Source organism: Rousettus aegyptiacus, unplaced genomic scaffold, assembly GCF_014176215.1.
Source record: "Rousettus aegyptiacus isolate mRouAeg1 unplaced genomic scaffold, mRouAeg1.p scaffold_m13_p_14, whole genome shotgun sequence".
NCBI classification, from domain to species: Eukaryota; Metazoa; Chordata; class Mammalia; order Chiroptera; family Pteropodidae; genus Rousettus; species Rousettus aegyptiacus.
This window is the reverse complement of record NW_023416289.1, coordinates 24,038,883-24,051,367: the sequence shown is the minus strand read 5'-3', so window position 1 is coordinate 24,051,367 and position 12,485 is coordinate 24,038,883.

Sequence of the window (12,485 nt, the reverse complement as noted above, 5' to 3'; positions counted from 1 at the left end):
AATTATTTAAGAAATAGCCTAAACAAACATATTTAGAGCCTGACTGCTTTGAATACTCTGTAAAATCTCACCCAACATCTGCTGACCATTAGTAAGATGCAGCTTTGTAATTACAAGAATCTAAGAACTCTCTGACCAAGAGACCCCCTGCTGTGCCACTGCATGACAGCTGAGTGACATGTACACTCCTTCTCTGATCCTCCTCTTCCTCAGGTATTCCCTGGCCCTCCTCCCGTTCTAGGTGGTCAAATGGTGCCTGCAACCAACATGACTGTGACCAGGACCGTGGTGGATCTGTGTCACCAGGCCAGTGACAGCACATCTCTAGCTGGCTGGACGCCTGGCCTCGTCCTGATCTTCCATGGACTTTCTGTCATTTTTCTCTTGCTACTTTCAAGATTTTTCTTTGTCTTTGGTTTTCTACCAGATGACTATGATGTTTCTATGCGTTGATCTCTTTATTTTAAACATACTTCGAGGTTGTTCAGGATTCTTAGATGTAGGTTAGTGTTTTTATAAAATTTCAGAAGTGTTCAATATTATTTCTTCAAAATATCTACTGCCTCCTTCTAGTTCCCATTACATATATGTTGGTATGCTTGATGTTTCCTATATGTTTCTGAGTTCCATTTTTTTACTCTTTTGTTCTCTAGTTTTCAAATCGAGTAATTTCTATTTATTTATCTTCAAGTTCACTGAGTTTTTTTTTTTTTTTTTTTGTACATTCTGTGGGTTTGGACAAATATGTAATGACATGTATCCATTATTATAGTATCATACAAAGTATTTTCTCTGTCCTAAAAATCCTCTGTGCTCTGCTATTTATCCCTCCCCCATCCCAACCCTAAGCAACCATTGATCTTTGTACTGTCTCTTTAGTTTTACCTCTTCCAGAATATCGTATAGTTGGAATCATACAATATGTAGCCTTTTCAGCTTAGCTTCTTTCACTTAGTAATATATACTTAAGATTTCTCCTTGTATTTTAATAGCTAAATAATTCATTTCTTTTTAGTTCTGAACGCTATTCCATTGCCGGGATGCATTACATTTTATTTATCCATTTACCTACTGAAGGATATTTTGTTTGATTCCAAGTTTGGCAATTGTCAGTAAAGCTGCTATAAAATCCACGTGCAGTGTTTTGCAGGATGTGTTTTCAACTCCTGTGGGTAAATACCAAGGAGGATGGTTGCTGAACCACATGGTAAAAATATGTTTAGTTTTATAATAAGCTGTCTAAATGTCTTTCAATGTAGCTGTACAATTTTGCATTTCCTCCAGCAACTAATGAGAGTTCTTCTTGTTCCACATCCTCACCGGCATTTGTTGTTTTCAGTGTTTCAGATTTTGGCCATTCTAATAGATATGTAGTGGTATCTTGTTTTAATTTGTGTTTTCCTGATGACATATGATGTGGAACATCTTTTCATGTGCTTATTTGCCATTAGTATACCTTATTTGGTGAGGTGTCTGTTAAGTTCTTTGGCTTATTTTTAAATTAGATTATTTGTGTTCTGGCTAGAAGAATTTAACCCAATTAAGGAGGAAAGAGAAGCTTCCCTGAGAAAGCACTAATTGGAAAGAAATAACATGAATGAGTCAGAGTTGTATAGAGTGAGAGACAGGAAGTGGGAAAGAGAGAAAAATGTACAGAAGGAAATTATATACTAATGTAAGGGGTTAAAAAACAAGTGTCACATTTAAGGAAGACTTGGGAATAATAAATCAAAAAGGAGAATGATACCTAAAGTATGCAGGAACAAAAGTTCTATAAGATTATTTGAGATTTAAGATACTTTTTTTCTAAAAGAAGAGCCCAAATGAAAAGTTTTATATAGCTATAGGTGATGGATTTAGGTAGGTAACACAATAATCTTTCTATTTTAGAAAGATCTCTCTAGTTGTAGAATAACGAATGACCTTGGTGTGGGACACAATATTGGTTGCTAGGAAGCCAGATTTGAGGCTACTATAAGAACCTAGTTGAAAGAAAATCATGGCTTAAACTAAGGTGACCATAGTGGGGATGGAGAGAGATATATAGATGTGAAAAATGCTTATCATGTTAAATGAAACAGGACTAGGTTTTTGTGTATATGCAAGAGAGGGAGAGAGAAAGAGAGAAGAGTCAAAAATAACTTTCAGATTTCTGGCCCAAGCAACAGAATCGATGATGGTGCCATGTACTAAGAGAGGAAACGGTGGCATAGGAAAAAGTTTGGGAGAGGAAGGGAGAAAAATTATGAGGTGTCACATCTAGCCATATCCAAGAGATAAAATATATGGACCTGGAAATAGTGGCAAAGGACTGAACTGGAGATATAGATTTGGGAATTGTTGGCATAGCCGTGGTAATGGAAGCTTGGAAAGAAGATGGGGTTGCACACAGAACTTGTGAGGTTGGAGTCAAGAAGAAAGATAAAGCCTAGAAGGCTAATGTTTAAGATGGATAAAGGGTAGATTCAGAAAAGGAGAATGAGTAAAAATACTTAGAATAGGTGAGAGGGAAGCCAGGGAAGTTTGGTACCCATGAAACCAAGGTAAAGGACATTTCTCAGAAAGAGTAGTCAGTTACAGGCAGGTCAGACACGACGAGGGCTGAAAAGTGTCCTTTGGATTTAGTTACTAGAAGGCATTGTCTTTTTTTGGTAATAGAAGTTTCAGTGGACCAGGTGGAAAACATAATAAGTTGGATGAGGACTAAGCTGGTGGTAACGAAATGAAGGTCGTGAGAGTAGACTGCTCTTTCAAGAAGCTTGACTCTTACTCTGACTTCTGGGTTGCTTAATCTAAAAGCCACTTTCCAGTCCTATACAAAAGGTCCCTGACTTAAGATGGCTTGACTTACAATTTTTTGACTTTATGATAGTGCAAAAGCAATATGCATTCAGTAGAAACTTTAAGTTTTGAGTTTTGGCCTTTTCTTGGGCTGGCAATATGCAGTACTATACTCCTTCACGATGCTGGGCAGTGGCAGAGAACCATAGCAGTCAGTCAGCCATGTGATCACGAGGGTAAACAACCTATACTCTACAGTGTTTTCATGTGTGAGATGATTTTGCTCAACTGTAGACTAATTTAAGTGTTCTGAGCACGTGTAAGGCAGGCTAGCTTGAGCTATGATGTTTGGTAGGTTAAGTATATCAAATGCATTTCTGACTTAACAATATTTTCAGCTTACGATGGGTCTATCAGGAAGTAACCTATAGTTAGTCAAGGAGCATCTGTATTTTTCTTTGAAAATTTGACCATTATGTGTCTTGGTAAGGATGTTTATTTGTCAATTTTACCTGAAATATAGTTGGTTATTTAATTCTTAAAAGTTAAAAATGCTTAGTTTGTATAGATTTTCTCCTATTACACTTTTAATTCTTGCTTTGATCCATTTATGCTGTCTTTTTCTCCCAAAACATCCAATAATTAGTTAAGTCTTTGTAGTCTATCCAGTTTATCTGTCAACTCCTCTAATTTTTCATTTTCATTCAATATTGCTTTAATAGTTAATTTTTAAAATTCTGTTAGTGTTTCTTAAATATCTTCTCTGTATCATTTAATAAAAAAATTTAAAATATTTTTCCTGACTTTATTTTTTTAAATTAAATTTATTGAGGTGACATTGGTTAATATAATTATTTAAGTTCTAAGTGTACAATTCAACAGTATGGCATGTGTATGTTGCATTGTATGTTCACCACTCAAAGTCAAATTTTGGCAGCATTTAATCTTTACAATTTTCCATACAGCAGTTTTTTTAATTAAAATGTTTTATATTGGTTGTTGGTTTATGTCAGATTGTTCTTATTTCATAGAAAATATATTCCTTGTATTTTATTGAACATGAGGTGAATCTTTCATGAACTATTCCTTTGTATCATGAACTTTAGCAGAAGATCATTTATCCAGAAGTCTAACCATAAGAATATATGATGGAATTATTATAAAAAAAATTATTGTAAAAAAAAAACATTGCCTACTTAAAAAATCATCTATTATAGTAATTGAAGAATAATTTCCTGAAGTGACTGGTTCATGCCACTGGTGGTAATCACCACTTAGTTAGATCTGTGATGACGTGAGTTGTAATTGATGGATGAAGAATGCCTTTATCCAATGCTATTTTATACTGTGAAAGTTCATAAATTTCATGGGACAAATGTCATTTATTACTGAGCCAGATTTGGGTCAGATGTAGATACTGCAAGAAAAATCTGAAAAAGAAAAGCAGAAGAAAAGGCAGATGACGGATCTTTCTATCAACGCTGCGGCCCCGTTCCATTCTTCGTTTCTGTGCTGCTGTTATGTCTAATCCTGTTGATAAGGGACCCTTGCCACATCCCTCTCTTCAGATCAACAAGAATTTCCTGAGAAATAAAAATTTCATTTAAAAAAGTAATTTATCATTTTTATGTATCTGTCATTTTAAAAAAAATGAGTACAAAGCTAATGCTATGTATAAGAATTGATAAATAAAATATGTCTGTTGTGTTTCCATTATTAAATATTTAGATGTTATTTTTTCATTTTCATGTTAATTTATATATTTTTCATGGGTGCAAAACAATGACTTCTGTTTAACACATTCTTTAGTTAGTTTGCATGATACATTTATATTCGATGAGACTCATATTTTTTATATATCATATTTTATATATATACCTTTAAAACTAGTATATTTTTTCCTATGACATAGGTAGCACATAATATTTTTAAGTGCTTTAAAAAAATTATTGTGCTTCTTCAAAGCTATCTAAATCTGAAAATACCACATTATTCTGTAGGAGGTAAAATCATGGATATTCTGGTTTAATGATCTTCCATTATAAAACTATATTACAGGAAAATCTTCTTTGAACCTTACTTAGAATTTTACTTCTTTCTCTTGAACTTCAGGACTCCTTTGACTTCTCATCATAACATCTCCAGGTAGACTCTGCCATTTTTGGTGTGATAAGGGACAGAAAGAGTGATCGATTGTTGCAACAATAGCTAACATCACCGGTCAACATTTAGGAATTATCATAAAGTAATTTTATAATTTTATTATCCGATATTTTCTTCATACAGAACAGCTTTTAAGCAAGAGTGGTGAGTCAATGTAGCTGGTTCCATGCTTGCAGAGTTGCAAATGTAATGGTGGAAAAATATGGCAGGATGATATCATAGTGAGGCCGTCTCAAATACCTAGTCTCAATATATCCTTTTTACCCACCCAGAAAGGAGTTTATTACCTGTCAGGTGCAAAACTCTTCTCTTCCACCTTTCTCTTCATTTGCATTTACATTCCTTATTGAGTCCACAGGTTCAAGTGTGTTTCTAACAAAGATATGCTTTTTTTTTTTTTTAATTGAGATGCTTAATTTTAATTCAGTTATTCTTTTTCAATTATTGCTATATCATACTCCAAATAATCCTATACTTTCATTGTCATATACAGAAGCTTATACAAAGTCTACTTGCAGGTGTAAGAATTAATCATGATTCTGGAGGTGAAGGCACTTGTAGCTCTATCGGCCAGCTGGACATCAGACCAGGGAGCCTATCCTGTCCATCCAGGCCTGTCTTGTGGTCTGGCTGACCTCTTGGAACCACCCCCTCTCTCCTCCTGCCCACACTGGACTGTACTTTCTATATCATACTTACTCATATTTCTCTTTTACTTGTAATTTATGCCCCTCCCCGCCACTGTAAGCTCCATGAGGGCAAGGACCATGACTGGTTTTGATCATGTGGTATCCTTGATACCTAGCACACAACAAGACATAAATAGATATTAGTCAAATGGAAAATTAAATCAACAACAATGTAAGCGACTGTTGTTCATAGGTATCAAATGAGTTTTACTCCTTCAAGGGATAAGAGATTGGCCCCAGGAGGCAAGAGCATTTATCATTTACATTTGTGCATTGAGACTCAAAATGTCACCAGAGTTTACAACTCATTTACAATGGTATCTGGGAAAGACTACAGACTCATAAGTAACCGAGAGAGTTAAGGCTAAAGAAAAAAAATGTTGAGGAATTAGTTGCTCATTTTAAAAAACTCATTTCACAATGCATTTTTTTTTTTCTTATCGAAGAGTCAGGATGTTAAATGTCTATAAATTTTCATCATAAGCATCCCCTTCTAAATGAGGACCAGCTTTTAAATCTCTTTATTAACTAATCTTTTCGTGAAAGTTTATGGTATATTGGGAATAGAGTGTGGTAATTTAAGTGAGATGCACAGGGAAAAACGAACACTGCAAAAGAAAAAAAACCAAACTTTAATTTTACTTAATCTCAAATAATAACCAACAATTACACAAGAAATAATAAGGAACTTCAAAAGTATAAGCAGTCTTTTGCATTCACATTGACAGCCTAAATGTGTACCCTAGCAATCGGAAAGAGATGTTAAAGTTCATTTTCATGCATTTGAAATAAAAAGGCAAATACAAAACCTATGCCAAAGGAGGCAACTAGTGAATAACTTCTTATCCCAGACTCTCAATGCCTTTGTGAAAGAAGTATGAATGAAGAACCTTCTTACATAAATAAACTGAAGAAAATATCTTGATTTTTAGAACTGATAGGATTTTAAAACAGAAAAGTCTTCAAAGCTGATGCATTTTTTTTTTTTTAAAGAACAAAATGTGTGTGTGCGTTTTTTGTTTTTTTTTTTTTTTCCCAAGGCACATTCATGCTCTGGAAATAGCCGAGCAATCTCCCTTTTGACCTTTTCCCCTTGTTATGAAAGTTATGAAAGTTCTAATGGTGACTTGGGTGCCATTTTCTCATTTTGGTCTTGAGTGAATGTGCTGCCCTGAGTTTCAATTCCTAAATAAAACTCTATATTATTTATAAATTCTCCAACTTAGGAATGACATATGTATCTAAATTATGAGAATGGATGGGCATGGTAGCTTTGCATTTTTTTAATTTGTAGAGATAAAGGAATCCTTATAACTCCAACTACAGATTTCTTCTACAAAACCCTTATAATTCTTCTATCCCAGACTCTCCTTTCCAGATCTTGGAGCATCTGAAAGACTGAAAGCTATGTAAACATAACTTATTAGTTGTTGGAAACAGTAGCGTTTTGTCTTTTTTCCCTTGCCTTCTTACTGTTGGGTTATAAACATTTGTAAACGTGTCCACATTTAAATAGATGTGGAGTGAAAACGAGAATCTTAGTGTAGCAGTTAAGCCTCTGGCTTTGTGTAGGAACATGCTCTTCTGTTCCCACGCCTTTTCTTGACCTTCTCCATCTTAGCATTGCCTTTTTTCCTTTGACATAGCTGATGCGTGACTTCATCCCCCTTCCTGTTGGAGAAGAGCCTATGTGGGTATGTTGGAAGAGCAAAAATGGCCACCCTTTGGAGTTCTCAGGTAGAATTACTTTGAGACCTTGGTCAAGGTGCAACATTCCCGAGGAGAGGAGTGATTATACGAAAACACTGGTGCCCTCTCACGGATTGCCCTCTCTAGGATAACTTCCTTCTTCTTCCTTTCTTGTGGTATAGATAGCCATTCTCTTTGGCGTATCATCACTGGACTCCATGAAGTTTCTGTTCTAGCACCCGGCACACTTGGTTTCAATTACTTGTCTCTTTTCCTGATCTCCCCTCTCTTCCTGACGTGCTTGGTTTTGAGATCTCTGAGAATAGCATTAAGAAATATCATTATAATTCAGGCCCAGGAGACAGTGTGTGTAAAGGCACAAAGACTTAAAACAATAAAGCATATTTAGGGAATTTTAAGTATTATAATTTAGCATGACTGGAGTAAAGAATAAAAGTGACAAGCAGAGGTAGATGTGCCAGAGAGGTAGGCAGAGACTGATTAAAAAAATATATATTGTTATTACCACCATCATCATCTCTAACATTTATAGAGCATTGAGTATGTCCCAAGGCCTCTGCTAAGTGCATTATATTATTGTCTCATTTAAATTATACGATACTTTTACAGAAGAATAAACTGAGGCTCAGGAAGGGTAAATGACTTCCACAGATGAGTAAGTGGCAGAGCCAGGATGAGAACCCAGATGTATCTGATTCTGGGACCTGAGTTCTTCATCACGATGTTTTACTTCCCCGAGACCTATGTATCCTTGGATCTCCGGTCACTAATACAAGTTATAGCCAAAGTAGTCCTTGGCCAACATTTATTGAATGGATGAATGAATGAGAGTGTGGAGAATTGAAAGAGCAGCCCAGGCAGGTGAATAAACAGAAGCAAGACTGCTCTCGGCCAGCATGGAAGGAGGCCAGTGTTTTCTTTGCCCCCCTAAGGAATGTCTCCAAATATTTTACTGGACTACCTTAGTTTTTCCGTTTTCCTTTCTAGCCAAGCTTATTTTTATAAAGGATGCGATCAACTTATTGATGCGATCATCAATTAGCTATACAACTGAGTCTAGTACATCACCATATGTTGACAACACAGTTTCACCAATTCAAAGCATTCAAATGACCTAATTTAATTTCTGGATACATTTTTTTCTTTAAAGCACCATGTCAGTGTATTGTGGAGAGAAGTAAATTCATTGATGGTGTTAGTCCTGATATATCTTGATAGGGTCACAAGGCAGTATAACAGAAAAAAAATTTTTCTATTTAGTAAAAAAAAAAAAAAAATAGTATTGAGTTTCTACCTTTCAGGGGAAGAACAGCATGAACATCAGAGGCGAATGGCCCTTTGATGGTGTAACATACTTTGATGGGACTGTACAGTTGAGAAAGATGAGCCTCTGTGTTCCTTTGTTTTTTTCGCCAACATCTAGGCAGAGCCTACATTTGTGAGGGTGAATGAGAAAGCTCCACTGCTTCCACTAAGAAAGTAAAGATTCTGAGTGTTGGTGGAGAGCCCACGTTGGTGGGTTTGAGGGACCCAGCATGTGAGAAGGGGGCCACAATAACGTGGCAGTAAGCGGCTCTTTAGGGAAACCTGTGGCAATGAGAAATTCCCTGCAAAGAAGGAAATATGGGAAACTATGCAAAATGAATGCAGACTTCCTGAAACATCAGGCCTTTATCAGTCCTTTATCTGCATTGCAGGGATAGAGCAACTGCAAGGCAGATAAAGGGAACAGAGCTGGAACAGGGGGAGGTGAAGGTCAGGGAGAGGCCACATGAAAACTGGCTGAGCTGGCTCGCTGGTAGCCTGGGGCACCCCCAAAGACTTGGAGTATGAAACCTGTCCCTGGGATCGGTTTTGGCTGGATTTTGCAGCGTGCCTCTTTTTTCTTTTATTTAGTTAGGATTGGGGCATAAGCTGATATCTACACACCATCCTTTACGTCTCTCACCAGCTGTTATTAACGGTGCTTTTGGTGGCCTGGGCTTGGCAATGGAGGAAGATTTCAAGAAGAGAAAAATGGCAGAGCTGCGGTTTCCCTCAACTGGCCTGATCATGACCCCTCTCCCCTGGCATTTGTTAGGGGGCAATAGATTTCCTCCTCCCTGCTTAGCGGCAACAAGAATCCCCTGAGACTCTCCCTAAATGCGATTCTGATTCAGCAGGTCTGGGGCAGGGCCCCTTAAGGACCATTGTGTGTAAATGTGGGTGGGGAGGGCTGGACCAGAGGGTGGAATGAAGCCGAGTCCATCCTGCTTCTTGGAGAGCAGCCGCTCTGCTCGCCTCTCTAAGGCTGTGTGTGAACGAAGGTCTCTATTGCTAAACTGAGGTTTGAAAACCACTGCCTGGAATGAGCCTTCTCACTTTGCAGTTCCTTCTGCTCCGATCACCGTTTTCCTCTTCTTAACACTGTAAACTCCTATCCCACCTTCATCATTGAACTCAGGTATGTCGGCTTGAATGCCATGGTTTTTTTCTGGTTGTGCAAAAGTGATTTTGAAGAAACTATTTCTGTTATCCTGAAAAGCCTCAGTAAAAATTAATCACACACCCTCACTTTGGATTAGGGTCGTTTGTGGGGAGGGGGAAAGAAGCAAGATGGTGTTCAGAAAAAGCAGATAAATAGAGGTGACTGGTAAAAATATAAGCCTTATCCCATCTGCTCTTCCTCCCCGTTCCCACACTCTCAGATACTAGAAAAGTCACAGCGCTTCTCTTAGTACTGAGATGGGGGCTAGAGCCATGATAACCTAGAAATTTCAGATAAGCTAGAAATTTTCTCCTCGTTTTCTCTAGGGCTTTTGGTGACACACACAGCCTGAAGCTTTCCCAAGGAGCTGGGGTCAAGCCCTTCTTGCCCAACCTGGCTACTGGAACGGGAGGAGGGAAGATGTGTTAGGAATGGCTCCCAGATGGGCTAGCCCGGGGCTGCATGAGGTGAGCCCAGGCTTTCTGATAGCATCTCCTGCTGCAGAAGATCTGTGAATTCTATGTCCTCTTCCAGAGTCTGTCCCCTGCAGATCTCTTGGTTTTGCTGTCTTGCAAAGATTGTGCATGTCCACTGTGTCTCCCTGCAGTTTTGGATGTGCCAAACACTGCACAAGAGGCTGTTGAGGAGACAATTTGCCAAAGGTGAAAAGTTGGAGATGCCAAGGCATTTGCTGCAGTCATTTTTCTTGCCTAATCTTTATCATCTTCCTTCAGTTAGGAGTACTAATGAATAGTCAGTGTCCAAATGACAATAATTCACCTTTTCCCCAGTCCTGCCTTGGCTGTTTAAATGTTTAAATGCACTGTAGAAATTGTAATATTTGTGTATTATTGCTGTGCTCTAGGTTCCCCAAACCATTCTTTCTCCTGGATTTGTGCTCACTAAATCATCCCTAAAATTTTCATTCTCTCCCCTTTCCCCTCTCTCCCTCCCTCTCTCCTTCCCTTTCTCTCTCTCTCTCTCTCTCTCTCTCTCTCTCTCTCTCTCTCTCTCTCTCTCTCTGTCTGTCTCAGCTTTCCTTTGAATCTTGCACCTTGATCTTCATTAGCTAGGCTCCTCCACATTGTTCACATTGTAGTTCAAATGTTAACTCCTTGGAGAGACCTTCACTTACCTCTCAATCTAGAGTATCACTCTTCCACCTCTATGCCATTTTGTAATAGTTCTTTCATAGTTCTCATTATTACCTGCATTGGCTTGTTTAATACCTTCTTGGTGATTGTTTTTCTCCTGCTAGAATATAAGCCCAATGAAGACCAGGATCTCACCTAACGTGTTCACTGTTGTATTCCCACTATTATAACTATGTCCTGCATATAACAGGTTCTTAGTAAATGTTCATTTAGTAAATAAACAAGTGAGTGAATAAATGAAACTATTCTTTGTAACGAATAACTTTATGATCTTTCCTCAGACCTCTTTCTCCCCAGTGTCTTTTTTGGTTTCCCACCACATTCAGAATTACTGTTTATCTTTCTGTGCATAAGAGATCCTACCTAATCAGGGGCTGGTCAGTTTACCTTTCCATCTGCTTCCACCCTTTGCTTTGCTCCAATTGCACTGTCTTTCTTGTTATTTCAATATGCTAAGCTTATTCTTGACGGTCAAGAGCACAGGCTCTGGACTTGGCTGAATCTAGTTTGAACCCCAGCGCTGCTTGTTGCTAGCTACGCGATGCTGGGCAAATTCGTTACCTGTCTAACCCTCATTTCTCTCATCTGTAGAATGTAAGTAATGATAGCACCTACCTTATTGGTAGTAACTACATGGGGCCACATACTCAGAGAATAAAGAAAGTCTCACTGAATGTTAACTTTAATCAACACAGTATGCATTGGATCAGGGTTGCAGATTTCAGTTTGCAAGTCTTTTTTCAGGGAAATAAAAGTTAGTCTCTAGTAGGACTCGTCTCTAGTGGGACGAGTGTGGAACAAAGATGTGGAGGGTCAAAGACAGAGTTGTGTGTTGCATCCACGGCAAGATGGAAAGGTCTCAGTGAGAAGGCATCCAGAGAGGATAGGAAGCAGACCAGTGCAGAGGTGTGGGGAGCTGGGTGGCCAGAGTGGGGCCATAGAACATGAGGTCAGAGACAGGGGAAGGCGGCAGAGTCTGAAGGCCCTGGATTGTCATCCAGAACATCCTGGAATGTCATCCCACAAGCTTGGGATATTATTTGCTCTTAATTATTTAGTGTCATGTATCGCTAGTGAATTGAATAGTGTCCTCCCAAAATTCACATCCACCCCAAAACTCAGAATTTGACTTTGTATGGAAATAGTCTTTGCAGAGGTAACTAAGGTAAGAATTGAGATGAGATCATGCAGGATTAAGACGAGCCCTAAATCCTAGGAGTGTTTTTATGAGAGTCAGGAAGGACACAGAGACACGGGGAAGAAGGCCATGTGAAGGCGAAGACAAACATTCGAATAAGGCGACCACAAACAAAGGAATGCCGGAAGCCACCAGAAGCGGGAAGAGGCAAGGGAGGATTCGCCCCTAGAGCCTTTGGAGGGAATGTGGTCCTTTGAACATCTTAATTTCAGACTTCTGGCCTCCAGAACTGTGAGGAAATAAATCTGTTCTTTTAAGCCACTATTTTTTTTTTTTAAAGTAATTTGTTGTGGCTGCTTTAGAAAACTAATCCAATCTCATAA